General features: G+C 45.5%; 1 pseudogene; it reads left to right on the top strand.

Moving 5' to 3' along the window:
* The window catches only part of LOC108796084, a 15,228-nt pseudogene extending 13,466 nt beyond the window's left edge, over positions 1-1,762 (top strand).
* Positions 1,763-15,647: the final 13,885 nt, after the last annotated feature.

Genomic DNA, 15,647 nt, shown 5'->3' with positions numbered 1-15,647 from the left:
AGTACATGTACAGGAAGCCACATAATCCATTGTCTTTGGTCAGGAAGCCAGGCTGCCTTGCAGTGTCGCGAGGAAACATGAAGTTGGTGTTCTTTCGATACACCACCGGCTTCCCAGGCAATCCGGGCCCACGGTACCTTGGGATGCCAGTATCGGTATTCAGTATCGACCAGTATAGAAAAAAATGAATATCGGTACTCATACTTAATACTGAAAAAATGGTATCGGTGCATCCAGGGCCGGCGCTAGCGCAAGGCAACATGGGCACTTGCCTTACGGCGCCAGGGAACAGGGCGGAAAATTGACAGTGACAGTCGCCGGGCGCCGGCATAAGTCCGGCCACGGCCGCCCAATCGAGCTCCGTGTGGGGTGCCGCTGCGGGCGGCATCTGAAGGACGAGTCCCCGCCGGCCGCAGCGGCGCTGACCTGTGCAGTGGCTCTTAGTCTCAACTTACTTGTCGGGCCAGCCAGAGCAGCGTTATGGGGAAGCCGGAAGAGCGCCACTGAGCCGTCCTCTTGGCTAAGTCCTACGTCAGTGAGTGACGTAAGTGGCCCCGCCCCTGGTTCCCCTGGCCGCGCAGCCGCATGTGAAGGAGCAAGGGCTGCAGGAGGCGGAGCAACGGACGGACCGCACACACCAGCAGGCAGTGCGACCGCGGCGTCATCCTGGAGGCGACGGTGAGGGCAACCTGTTGAGGGACTCGGGAGTTGGTAGAACAGTTTCATTGGTGCAGTTTAATGTGACAAAGCAATCCAGTAATAAGTAATTTAGCATAGGATTCCCAACTGCAAGTAATGGTGGTATTGTGTGTGTGTGTGTGTGTGTGTGTGTGTGTGTGTGTGATTACCTAGGCACTCTCCTTTCTTCTAGCCTCAAATTCAACTTAAAAACTATCAGGGTTTTGACATTACATACCTATACTATCATGATCTCATCAGGTGGTGGGTATAGAAAAAGCAACCCATCCCTTAGGTGGCTCTTACAACTCTAATTTAGCAGCTGCCACACAGAGCTGTGGAATGGATTACAAAGTGGCCCTAGAAAAACAAAGCTAAAAAAGCCCATTGTGAATGATGTGGCAGGCATTATTTCAGACTGTCTGAAGGAAAGGGATCTTTCAATTTGAATGAACATAATGTGAACGTTTGTCTCTCTCCTCTGCAGTTTGACATCTATTCTTGGATGCCCAATGGTCCCACCTCCATGAAGAGCCCCCCACCCTCCATTAAAGGTGCCACTACAATGCAAGCTATTCTGTACGTATTGCCTGATGTGAACACTACTGCTACTGGCATGGCATCTGTGTGGGCACTCAGCAATGAGCCATTTGATAGGGTGAGTACCAGGGAACAACCAGAGACCATATACAGTCATTGTGCTGAAGATAGATAGATAGATAGATAGATAGATAGATAGATAGATAGATAGATAGATAGATAGATAATCCATGTCACAGAACCATATTGCTTGCAGTACATTTAATGAAATTGTCTTCAAATGTTATAAGGATTATTCAATATTGTGTTGATAATCTCAGCAAGGTCCCCATCTTTACAGAGGCCTCTCGGACATTACCCTGATGTACGTTTTACAGAGGAGACCCCACAGCAGTTCATTAAGGAATTCCAGGATAAACTGGCTGAGATCTCCAAATTCATCCAGGAGAGAAACAAAACCATGAATGTGCCCTATTTGTACCTAGACCCGAGTGTGATAGAAAACAGCATCTCTATCAGACGGCATCGCCAGTGTTGGATCTGATCCATGCTGATATTGGTGAATCTACTGCCTAACTCTTGTAAATTCAAAATCTTCCCGACGCAAATGAATCACCGCAAGCCTTCCTCCATTGATTCCACCTGATCACACTGGGGCAGATCCACAAGGCAGGGAACCTTAACATCTGTAGAATGACAAAAAAGGAGAGTGCCCACTCCATGTGAAGGATCGTTTAATAATAAGTCGTGTTCCAGCAGTGAGTGGCAGGGTTGTGAGTACATTACCATTTTTTAAAAGCAAATTATTAAACGATCTTTCACATGGAGTGGGCTCTCTCCTTTTTTGTCATTCTGCTACTGCCTGTCATTGTTTGTATTCTCTTTACCTGTGGGTTTAGTGCAGATGTTGTCAATACAGAATGTTAGAACTGAGAGATGTTGTAGCTGTAATGACATGGGAAGAGATTACTTTGAGTAATAAAATATTTCTCTGAATGTTGTATCTGGAATTATTTCTTGGCAAACTAAAATGTATAAGTTTTCCATCTTCAGTGTCTGCTTTGATAAGGTAACTTCAGAAAATATGAGATGAAAATGATCCGTTTCTTCCATAACCTAAGAGCTTGATTTCAAAAACTTATCACTGTACTCACATTTGTATAGGGTTGAGCATTTCACTGCATTAATCAAATGGCTCCAGAGAAAGAGGGTAGCTACAACTCATGCGACCTAAGTTCGTAGTAGCTGTTTTCATGATTTGTGCTCATACACATTGCAACAACATATATTTCTCACATGTGACACTAGTTGCAATGCAAATATGTGCCCAGCTAAGACAATTTTTTTGTGCAAAATGTTATTCATTTTATTCCCACGCCTCAAACAGTAATACAAATCTGCATGAAAAAAAAGTTGCTGGCACTCTGATATCTGCCTTTTCTGATAAGCATGCTTGTTTTGGTTCTGGAAGTATTGATGTCCATATTTGCAACCTTGTTCTTGGCCAGTGTCTTAAAAGTAACCTCTAAGTAAAAGCAAGAGATCTTATTGAAAGAGTCCTCATAATAGCAAGGTAACTACTCAGATGAAAAACTGCACATTTTGGTATACTTTAAAGCTTTATAGTTAGTGTTAAGATCAACTTCTTTCCTGTCTGCTCTGATTTCATAAGTTGAGATGACTCCTTCAGTTTGTGCCCTAAGGAGGCAAAATAAGCCAATGTTTAATCACCACCAAATATTACTTTGGCTTCCCAAAGACATCAGATTAATTGCCTCTATCAAAAAATTTCTCTGTTGCCCTTTAAACTCTGGCTGTAAGAATGTTGTTCTTTTTTTCATTTTTGCCAATGTCACCCCAAAGCATTCCAGTTAAGCCGCACTTGGCTGTAAAGAATGAATAAAATGTCTCTTCTATACAAAAATTATGTTCCAGGTCTGGAAAAACAAACAGATTAGTGGGGGGTAATCTGATGCAAACAGACACATGTCCATTTACACACAAATACCCATAGACCGACATGAGGTCCCTTCATTTCGATGGAGGAAAAAACTGGACAGACACAAATCTCACAGTGGCGACATCCAATCCATACCACTCCGATCAGGATGGGATCGGTGTGGGGATTCCTTTCTGATCAGCCTGTGTGAAAGGGGCCTGACTTCTCTCCCCAACACAGACACACACAGTATGACTGTCTCATTCTATGTCTATACACCCATTGAAACACACCCAGTGGAACAATATCAGCTGCTACCATTTGGCAGCTTAAAGTTATGCTTCTTTCCCAGCTGTGATGCTTTTCATGTATGCTTCCCTTATGTGCTCAGTTTTCCACCCTAAAGTGACACGGAACTCACAGGATAAACCCTAAAAAAGCATTAGAGTACCGTATTAACAAAAATGTATCTTATTTGTGTGCCACTCAGCAGCAGATCCTCAAATCATCGCTTAATTGGTGCTGGCACTGTCCTTCTTTTTGGAGGGTGGCTACTTTTGTTCCCCATGGTCCCTGTGTGTGTTGTAAAGCACACAATATGAGAAATGTCACCAGCACACCGAGTTCCTTCACGTGTGTTTGACATGAGTTTTCAATAAACCCACGATTGATTATCCTTGATAGAACTCACAGTGCTGGTGACATTTCTCATATTGTGTGCAATTGGCGGCGCCATACGCAGTCATTCCGAGCACCCTCCCCTGATTGCGGGACTTTCCGGTAAGGAGTGCAACAAAGGTAATAGGGACCAGAAGGCGAAACTAGAAAGAGGAGCACAGAGAAGTAAGAAAAGAGGGGAACAAAATAAAAAAAATTTGAGGTCAGTAAAGGAAGAGAGAGGGAAGTAAAGAAAGCGAGAGGGATAGACCTTACCCCTCCCCCACCAGGGCACCCCCACCCCATCGCAGGTAAGTGACATCAACCTCACCGCTTCCTGTATATCTCTAAGGAGGAGAAGGCCCTCCTGTCATCACCTTTACTTCTCTCTCAAGGTTCTAAATTCTCTGCTACAAGAAAACACCGTCCAAGGAGCCCACAGCTGTGCACATTTATCCATACGGTCCTGCTTGGTCGCCAGGAGTCCCTCCATCTCACAAATGTGCCCCACTTGAGGAAGCCATTCCTCCACTGTGGGGACTCTGGTCTCCTTCCACAGTCTTGGTATAAGTGCTCTAGCAGCATTAATAAGATGTTTCTGTAGGGATTTAGCTGGGTTCTTTCTTTCTGGTTCTGGGAGGTGTAGCAAAAAGACCCCTGGGGAGTACTCCATATCCATGCCCATGATTTTACATAGGTCATGCACCCTCCTCCAAAATGGTTGGAGAACGGTACATGCCCAGAAAATGTGTATTAGGGAACCCTTGTCGGACCCACACCGCCAGCATTCTGCCGGTATCGAGGGGTACATCTTGTGCAAGATCTCAGGTGTTCTATACCAGCGGGTAAGTATTTTGAAGTTGGTCTCTTGTGCTTTGCTACTCACCGAGCATTTATGTGCCCCCCTACAAATCTTTTCCCATGTTTCCTCCGAGATCTGTCGTTCCAGATCTCTTTTCCATCTCTGTCTTAGGTCACAGCGCGCAGGGGCGTTGATTTTTTCAATAATGCATAGAGCCAAGAAATCAAGTGCCTGAAAGGTCCCTTGCCTGCGCACACCCACTCGAACTGTGTCAGAGCTCTGTCAAAGTCCCCTTTCTGGGCAGTCAGATAATGACGTACCTGAAAGTATGTCCACCATGGTATCTGTTCCCCTCTGGCTAACTCCTGCAAGTCCAGTGTATCCTGAAACTTCTAGTTTCTAAAAAATTGATGTGCTCTCAGCGGCTCTTGGGGCACCCATTGGCGCAAGAACTCAATTGTGGAGCCCGTTGGGAAATCGGGATTGTCTGTGGGGTAAGCGGGCTGTCAGGGGTAGTCAGTTGCCTCCTGCGTCTGAGATAGGTCAGAGCTTGTAATGACGCCCCTATGAGAGGGTGTAGCAAAAGGCTAGGCTGTCTGTACTTGTCTGCTATCCACGTGACCGAGGTCAATGATTGGAGGGTCCATCTTACCTCCATGGGCACCCACATTTTATTGGCACCATTCACATGGCAGTCCACTATCCTATTTAGGTTATCCTATATCCGGTATATCCAGACCCCCATGCTGCTTGGGGGCTTTTAGTAGAGCCCACGAGACTCTGGGATATTTGTCCTGCCATACATAACGTCTAAATTCCGTGTCAATATTTTTTAGGAACGGCCCTGGCAGTCTAATCGGTACAGTCTGGAATAGATATAATAACTTCGGCAATACCATCATTTTAATCAATGTGGCCCTACCAAACCATGAAACCGAGAGGGGCCTCCATTGCTGGAGATCCCTCTTAACCGTTGCCAGAAGTGGTTGGAAATGTAATCTATAAAGGTCTGTCGTGGAGGATGTAAGGTAAATCCCTAGGTATTTAATGGCCTGTGGGACCCAGCGTACTCGGGGCACACTCTGTAGGTCCTCTGCCCAGTTGTCGTCCCCCCTTAGGACCAGTGCTTCCGACTTTGTGAAGTTAATGGAGAGATTAGACAGTTCCCCGTACTCCTTAAACAAATCAAAATGCGTGTCGAGAGATAATCTGGGGCTAGTCAAAAAGAACAGCATATCGTCGGCATACACTGCTACCTTATGTTCTACCCCTTGATGTATAACCCCCCGTATCCTGGGTTCCAATTGTACCGTAAGCAAGAATGGTTCCAGAGTCAATATGAAAATAATGGGGGACAAGGGACATCCCTGTCTCGTACCGTTTGATATCCCAAACAGAGCGGATAAGGAGCCCGTGGAACGTACTCTGGCCCATGGCTCCGAGTATATCGCTCCAATCCATCCCAAAAATTGCCACCCGAGACCGACATGTCTAAGGACCTCCAGCATGAAATCCCATGCTACCCTGTCGAACGCCTTCTCCGCATCTGTTGACAACCAAATCACTTTTCTCGACTCGGCTTCCAGCAGGTGGATCAGGTTGATCGCCCTTGTCGTATTGTCCCTGGCCTCTCGCCCCGGGACAAATCCCACCTGCTGTTGTCCGATCAGCCGAGGTAGATGCGGGAGAAGTCGGTTCGACGGGATTTTAGTGAACAATTTCAAGTCCACATTTAACAAAGATATGGGTCTGTGGTTTGCGCATATCTGGGGGTCTTTCCCCTCCTTTGGAATGACTAATGTGCGCTTCTAGGGACTGGCGGGGAAGCGTAGAGTCCCCACGAACACTGTTGAATGCAGATAAGAAGTGTGGCTCTAGGAGGTCTTTAAATGTCTTTCCAATAGCTACAGCCTTAGCTGCCAATGCCAAGTTTAAACTTAACTAGAGACATGCCAACTTGTGGCGGGGTCCCTACAGATGTATGCCCAACTTATTTTTCTTACAGGGATGTGCAGTAATGGGAGTGATGGCATGGGACATGGTTAATTGCACAATGTTCTTACAGTTTTTCCTCCTTTCAAGTTATTCAGTGACATGCTGTGCACAAAAGAAGGTTCAAGAACAGAGAAGGAAAATGACTTGTATGTATTAAGATGCATCCTAATGTCTGCATTCACTTATCTGCCAACAAATATACGGTTAATTCACATTTATATCAAACCCATTTTGGATATATGGAGCACATGTGGCTGGAGAGTAGATAACTGGATGGGGTATACTCAACGCGTTTCAGATAGTGATCTGCTTCAAGAGTTTTCATATGGAGCCATTTTGAAGATGCTTTTGACTACCTTTCCTAGTTACATCACTATACATCTGTAAATACACACTGCAATATTAAAACCCACCACCTGTACAGTGTGCAAGAGACATCACTAAGATAAAGCACATGTGTGACACACGGGGCAGCCAGCAGCTACAATTAAATCATCCCTGCTGGAGCCACCATACAAGCTGACACTGGGAGGAGGGAGGAGAACATGCAATAAAACAGCCAGAGGATTGGCTGTGATACTGTTTCCACTGACAAGGAAGCCAGAGAATTGATAGACCAGTGATGCATTTGGTAAATTACTAAATGTAATGAATACTTCAGAAACACACACACACACACACACACGTATTTTAGGGATATTAAAGTCAAAAGGATTAAGCCATTTCAAACGCTAATGAAATTGCTTACAATGGATGTTGCTCCTTTATGTTTAATATTACAGGGGTCTATTCACTAAGCTGCTGAGGGCAGCCGAGTGAACAACCGACCCCAAGTGAAGTGAGCCGAACACTGTTCGGCTATTCACTTCAGGCTGGTACGGCTGATTTCAGCCGTACATCGGCTAGCTTCACATGGCTTCAGGTCGGCCGAACATGCTCAGCATGTTTGGCCGACCCGAAGTGCAGAAGGAGTTCGACTCAGCCGATCCAACATCTGGATCAGCTGAGCTGACAACCGGCAGGCTGCTCACTGCTGTTGGGTCTATTCTTATAGATGCCGAACAGCAGTGAGTGAATAGCCGAATGGCGCTGAGCGGCATTCGGTTCGGCTGTTCTGCTCGGTCTCTCAGAGGGACCGAGCAGAACAGAAAATGGGACGCTGATCTCTCTGCAACTGGCCGGAGCCAGCCGTAAGATCCGCCCAGCTGTCAGTAGCAGGCTGTCGGCCGGCTGCTCGGCCAGCTTCGGCTTTCAGCACAACTCAGCCGATGCATATGCGTTCTGCTCGACTACGTTCGGGAGCTGTACTCCTCCCAAGGCCTCATTCATATCTTATCTCTGCATTAATGTGTTGCAATAATGGGCTACTAATGCACCAGAATGGAAAAACATTGTGCTAGGACTTAGTGCTTTGGAATCCTCCCTCCTTCGTGACACCCACTTACCTTATACAGTGGGTGTGCCATTGGAAGTTGCCTGGTTGTGGCAATGGAGAAGACTTCAGCTAAGAGATGGGTGTGGAGAAGGTGAGTATCAGTTTCATGTATCTGGAACTCAGAAGATTGGCGCATTATCTCCAGGGGTCTGAGATAACTGCAAAAAAAATTAACCCACACACCCTAATTGGAGACATGTGTGCCAACATGATATTCACACATTGCATTAAGTTGGTTCATAAATTGCATTTACAGAGGAGTCTACACTCTAATGTCCCCCCACAGTCATAAACTATTATTATTATATATTTATATAGCTCTGACATATACTGCAGTGCTGTACAGAGAACACTGAGCCAGTCACATCATTCCCTGTACAGAGGAGCTTAAACTCTGATGCAGAATGGCACCGCTTGTAGGGGGACTACAAATCCCACCAATACATTTAGGCAATCAGAATACTATATGTGTTTCAACACTAATCAACACTATATGATTATGAATTGCAATCTGGGCTTCGTAGCGCGCCGGGCCCTGGACTGAGTAGCGCGCCGGGCCCTGGGCTGAGTAGCGCGCCGGGCCCTGGGCTGAGTAGCGCGCCGGACTCTGGGCTGAGTAGCACGCCGGACTCTGGGCTGAGTAGCGCGCCGGACGCAGTGGCTTACTTATGTGCTGGTCTCTGGGCCGCGCCGGACACAGATCCCACCTGGTGCTGTACAGAGAACACTGGAAAGTGACCCTGCAGAGCACCCCATACATGCTGCACAGCCCATCTGAGACTCTCTATGGTGGGCTCTGCAGGGGTCTCAGGTGGGCTGGTTGGGGCTGCATCTCACTCCCAGCTATTCTTGCCTGCACGGCAGTTCGGCAATATATGAAATGTAATGTGGGCACTTGCCAGGTTTAAAGATGGCCGTCGCCACTCGCGGCAGCCATCTTTAAACACCTAATGTGCAGTGGAGACCCCCTGGGGACACCGGAGGCTCGCACAGAGCACCTCAGGTGAGGATATGTGCGTGCGGGCCCCGGCTTCCTCCAGTGCTGCGGGGTCCAAGCCGCCTCCACCTCCCGCCAGGCACCTGTATGGCTGTCGGCCGATACTCCTGTAAGGTTCCCGGGCCCCTTACAAGAGTATCGGCTGTACCCACCTGACGGCAGCCCTGGTTATGGTCAATAACACACCATGCAAGTGGTGTGCTTGAATGCTTCCCCACCAAAGTCAAGTCTTCTGGTTAGAAGTAGGAATTAATGCAACATGAATCTACATTACAGTCAGACCTACGCATCAGATATGCTCACCTCGAGTTCTTTCTCTAGGTTTGTTGAATTCCCCAAAGCGGGAGCCACCATGTGTTCACCAACTGGAAGTTGTTTGGAATTTGATTGATTGATTGAAATGGAGCAGTTTACAGGTGCCTCTGATGGCTCAGTTTTATTATAATGCACCAGCTTTTTTTTATTACTGTATACACACTTAAGTGAACCTTTACCCCCCTTTGACTAAAAGCCACATCAGCATACAGCTCTGCTTGCTGATCTGAAATCTTACATTCATTTGCTAAATCATTATTTTATTTTATTTTTACTTACAGTTTTTTCCACTTCCTGGTCCCCTTTGGCACAAATGAGGTAATCTGGGCCCAAGTGTTGCATATTGAGAAGATTACATCAGTAGTGCATTGCTGGGAAATATTCATTAGTTCTCATGGAAAGGCCTTTCCCTCCCCCTGAGATTATGTGGCTAGGACACGTGACCATGCACATGTGCCAGAGTTCCAGGAAGTAAAGGGAGATCTTGTAATCTGCCCTTGGTTAACATGGCCATTGTCAAAAGACTGGGGAAGAAAAGAATGGTAAGCAAAAAATAAAAAGCTGGCAATTATCTAGAAGTATGGGTTTGTTGATCATCATTACTAAACACATTTTTTTAAAAGGCGTCTGTTGTCATTTTGAAGATCTGGATAAAGTTCCTCTTCAAGGAAACTATGTGTAGGCTTCCATTTCTCACATTCGGTTAATGCCAACTGCCTTAAATGACTGAGGTTGGAATAAATGGCTCCCCGTCAGTGTTTGCTGATGATACCAAGTTGTGCAAGGAAGTAAGATCGCAACATGACAGAATCCTTGCAGCAGGACCGATAAAATTGAAGAATGGGCAACTACATGGCAGATCAGCTTGTTCCGGCCGGCGGCTCCTCCCCGTTCCTCAGGCTATTTAAAGCCCTAGCTGAGGCAGCATGACGTTCCAAAATTGGAGTCAGAACGCCTGTGCCTCCTGTCACTGTAACCAAGCCTCCAGTCACCGCCAGGACTGCCCGAACCGGAGATCCTCTTGCTCAGACCTGTGGACATGCACCTTGACCCCATAACTGGACTCAAAACACAAGTAAAGCTCCTGTTGGAGGAATCTGCTGTCAAAACTTTACCTAAGTGGCACAGGAGTGGCGTGAGTTGGGAGTGATGCCTGAGACTCAAGCCTGAGTAGCAGTCTCCACTCACCCCCCTACTATTACCCTCCGCAGTTGTGATCCACTCCTTGTACCTACAGCAGATGTGTAATGCACTACCCACTACCTATGTAGTGCACCAGACACCCAAGGCCCAATTTGTTCGTACCTGCATGTGACAGGTGCATCTAATTTGAATTTTTTTATACCAGGGTCCAATCTTGCACTTAATTAACTCTTAATTTCACCCACTGTTACACTGTATTGTTTATATTTTTGTTTTACACTGAAAATAATTTGGCTAATAAAGCACTTTTTTTTTAGATTTTGTTAGATTCAGGTTAGTTAAAATTAAATTCCATAACCCATAGGGCCATTTAAACCCATTGCACCCTTTAAAAGCACCCAAAACTATCCTAAGTTTGCCTTCCTCATTTGAAGCGAATGCATCTTGCTAACATGGTGAACCTAGTGGCACAGAATATTTACAAATCATGACAGCCAGCAAATCATGATTCACTTTTCCAACAACTACATAAAGTTCCTGAGCATTGTTAGTCTACGTATAAGCATATACACTGAGTGGCCAGATTATTATGACCACCCCATCAGTACTTCGTTGGGCCGCCTCGTGACTCCACGAGATGTTGAAAGGTGATGCGAGGAATCTGACACTGCACTGTTGCCCTTCTGTTGTCTTGTACCAGTCTTGCCACTCTCCGTTCTGCCCTAACATTGACTAGTCGCTGACGGCCACAATTCGCACGTTCAGACCCAGATTTTCAGCTGACAGTCCCGTCTTTAAACACTTTAACAACAGCTGCTCTTGAACATTTAACGAATTCTGCTTTTTTGCTAATACTGGCTCCATGGCTCCGAGCGCCAACAAGCATCCCACGTTCAAAGAAAAAAAATCACCTACTGTCGTGGTAAACAACCCGCTTCCCTATTTATAATGGTCTGGCCCTCTAGCAACTTCAGCACAAAATTATAGCTAATTATAGCTAATTTGCCTACAAACGTCAGGTGGTCATAATAATCTGGCCACTCAGTGTACAGTATCTGATATATAACTCCAATGCATTTTGTTACACCCATCTCAGAGTTAAACACTGTTACTGTATCCTTTCAGACAGGGATATGACAGGGACCACCCCTGACCATCCTACAGTCACGTCTCCAGCTTTTCCCATTTCATCTTTATCGCCACCTATACAAATGTCCAGTGCTTCCATGTATGGGCAAGCATGTAATCAGTGATTGGGGCTTGAAGTCAATTGCTGGGTCCAATCACTGTCACGTGATGGAGGCGCTGATGTCACCTTTCCTTCTGAGCTCTGACTCTAGCTGACATCAGGTACAGTATTTTGGTGATGGCTGCAACACAGGAAAGATGGCAGGGAAGCACTGGACTGGTGAGTGACAGGTTGTCAGTGGTGAGCTATATACAGGTACTGTCACTTTACCCTAAATAGGACATCATCTCTTTAAGCCAACACTTCAGAACCATTAACTATCTGTACTGAACCAGTACGAAAAGGGATGGAAGTAGGAGCTAAATTGCATCCAAACTCATCTTGCATGCTTGACCCTGGAAGATGTCCATGCTGGGAAGCCACAACGAGGTTGGGCTGATGTAGTAGGCAGAAGTTCCTAGAGGCACAACAAGCCTGGCAGGGAATTTGAGGTACAGGCTGGTAAACATGAGCATGATGCTCCTCCTAACTGTTTGCACCTGCAATAGCTTTGTAGCACAGCATATCTGACCATTATGGCAGACTTACTTGCCAAAGAGCCCCACCTCAGCATAAAGACTCCCACCATGTCACCCATTGCTCCGTTGCTGTCGCTGACATCTTAGTCTGATCCTTTTTCCAGGTCTGGTGTGTTCGGACATATTGATTGGCCTGGCACACTGGAGGTCATTCATCCTGGAACCTGGTATCATGATTGGACACTAAGCTGTGCATACACAACTGCAGACAGTTAATACTTTTTTTTTATTCATAGTCTTTTCTGCAATAAAAGATTATTGATTGCATCTGCTTGCTATTGTTAAAGAGGCAACACTAGTCTGGATGGAGAGAATTAATAACTGATTAATGAACATTTACCCTCTCCAGCCAATCTCTGAGGAGCTGGTTTAGTGGCTCAATCTGAAGGAAGGTAATACAACTTTGGAGCAACCTTCCAGAGCATTCTTCCTCTTTTGGGCTCTGCTGCAGATGAAAGAAGAAGAAAAGCTCTGTATTGGAAGAATTTTTCATGCTGGGATTCCTGCCCTTTCTGTGCTGAAGATTGTCCAGAACTGGATCTGCAGTTGACTGGCAAGAGGGGAAAGCCTTTGACTGCTCTTAAAGGGGTCATAAGCTTGGTACCCAACTTATTCAACCCACTATATTTCAAGGATCCATCCATTCTCAGTGAGAATGGATGCTCCCAGGAGCTACAGAAAATAATAAAATTTGCATTCAGAGATGTATTTCTTCTACACTACTTTTTTGGGGTTTTTTTGGGGTCTTCTTTATTTGTCCTGGTGACCATAGTCCCATGGACTGAAAGTAAGGGAAAATCCAAATGTTTAAATGGTCACCAGAACACTAATAGGCTCCATTCACACCTAGGTGACCGCTTTTTCGTGTGTAGAATTGCACATTTTCGGTGCACATTTTATGTGTAAAACGAGCATGCATTAGGTCCTATTGATTGTTTCCTATTTTACATGTGAACACAGCCTAGGACATAGCATATTTGCTGTTTGGCTCTAATTTTCTCTCTGTATTCATTTTTCTATAGTTACCAGCAGGGTCAGATTTTTATTAATGGAACCTGGAGGCACGTAACCTTCCTTCACTGCTACGCTGCCTGTCAGACTATAAAAGGACCTCAGAAGAATGTGTGTTGATGTTGTGGGGTAGGGGTACTCAGAGTGGAATATTTGCATTACAAAAAAGCTTATAGAAACAAGGGAAAAAAAAAAATTTGAAAAAAGTAAAAAGGCGGCAAAAACAAATATTTATATAAAAAAATGTCAGTTGTTTATGATGCAGCATGCTTTAGCAAACTAAATGTCATTGTGTTAGGCCTGGTTCACAGCGCTGATCGACGCGTTGTAAAACGCGCAGCAAGTGAAATCCCATACTTTTGTATGGGCATGGTTCCCACCTGGGCGTATTTCAGCACGTAGGAACGCGCTGAAAAACACCCTACGCCCAAAGAAGTACAGGAGCTTCTTTGGGGCATTTTTCCGCGCATTTCCATTGGTATTCCCGAGTGTGGATTGGTGTTAACAAAGCGTTAACCCCGAGCCACACTTGGGAATACAGCGTACAGGTCTTACCTTGTCTGCGATCCCCACTGTGTCCTCCGGCGGCTGCCGACTTCCAGGTTCCGTCCCTTACGAGCGGCCGCGTCGCAGGGGGGCAGAGTCGGCGGGAAATTTGAAAGTGAATTAAAAAAACTTAAAAAAGAGAAAAGGGAAAAAAATAAATAAATCATACCGCCAGTGAAACGCACATTTCACTGAACAGAAAAACATGCTAAAAACGCCTAGCTGTGAACCCAGCCTTAGGGTTTAGATCTACCTAAGGGTTCGTGTGTTCTGACGGTTCCAATGGGTGGACAGTGTGATGTGCTGTTTCAGTGCATCACACGGTTTACTTTTTTTTTTAAACTTTAGAGTGTACAAACTCTACACACTCCATTTAAGTTCCCGCACAGCAGTATGGAGTACTGTGCTGCAGTGCAGTCCAGTGTGTTTAGGGTTGCCACCTGTCCAGGATTCACCCGGACAGTTCAGGTTTTGAATGCTGTGTCCGGGTTTCATGGCAGCAGAAACCCAGACACCAGATGTCAGGCAGGGGCATCCAAAATTAAGATGGGGGCTACTGCTCCCCCACTGAAAATAGCCTCAACTGTGATATTTACATATGAATGGGCGGCGCTATTTGTATATGAATAAGCCGCGTTTCATTGTCCCAAAAAAATGTCCGCTCGTTGGTAGAGTGTTCGGGTTTGGCTTGAAGAAAAGGTGGCAACCCTGTGTTCCAAAAATTGTTTATTATGTGCCTAGTGGTGACTGGTTTTGTTTAATTGCTGATGTAGATGGGCCTTAAAGTGAGACTCTAATGAAACAGCTAATGTTTCATATATGTGAACTGTTTCACCTGACACAGGATTTTTAATTGCTTTTTAGTTGTCCATACATGATGGTACAGCTCTGCAGACTGCACAGAAAATGACTGACAAATTCTTCTTACCAAATATTTTTTGTTTTTAAGGACATAACTTTTTGGTTTTGTTTTAATAAATATCCCACTTTATAAGCTGACAAGCATGGTAAAAATACATGTTTGGTTATTTAAACAGTTTAAATCAAAATTGTAAAAACATTTATATTTTGTATTCACTGTATGGCGCTGACAGCTGCAGCCTGCCAGCTTCAGCTGTCACTGTGCTTCTCTCTGTGCTGTGACTGCTCATAACTGAAGCCAGCAGGTTTGTAAACAAAGCTCATTTGATTACCAAGATTTGCCTGTCAAGGTGACCAGATGATCTAAAACCACACTGGTTCCTGATCATTAGTGTAGATCAGCACCTTACAGTGATGCCACAGTCTATGCATTTGTAGTGACCTTGTTCTATCATATATTTGCATTATGGATGTTCCATGGAACATAGATTAACATTCTTAGCATGAGGAACCAAGTCTAAGAATATTAAGCTACAGATTGCAGGCATTAAGGTGCGAATTGGTACAAACAAGGCTTAAAGGAAACCTGCACTGGGATAGACAGCAATTACTAACCTTCTTCTGAAAAAGCTGGTTGCCTGACTGTCATGATGACATAATGACATAATGACCTTAAAAAGGAGAACTATGGGGCTAGGTCTTTTCCCCATAGTTCTCCTTAGGGTAACGGAAAGACACAAACTAGCGTCCTCCCGTCACCCTAAGCTCAATATACCACAAGCTACAGCTCGCGGTATACTGAGACAGTCAGCACTGGAGGATCGGCGGGGGGAATCCAGCCCCTCCCCTGTCACGGCCGAGAGTTGTGACTGGATCGAGAAGTGAGCGAACGCCGGTATGTGTTCGCTCACTTCCCGATCTACCGAGCCGACCTGTGACAGTCTCATTGTCACAGGTCGGC

Source organism: Nanorana parkeri, unplaced genomic scaffold (genome assembly GCF_000935625.1).
Source record: "Nanorana parkeri isolate BGI_ZX_2015 unplaced genomic scaffold, ASM93562v1 scaffold1054, whole genome shotgun sequence".
In the NCBI taxonomy this organism is placed as follows: Eukaryota; Metazoa; Chordata; class Amphibia; order Anura; family Dicroglossidae; genus Nanorana; species Nanorana parkeri.
This window is presented reverse-complemented; position numbering and strand designations above follow the sequence as displayed.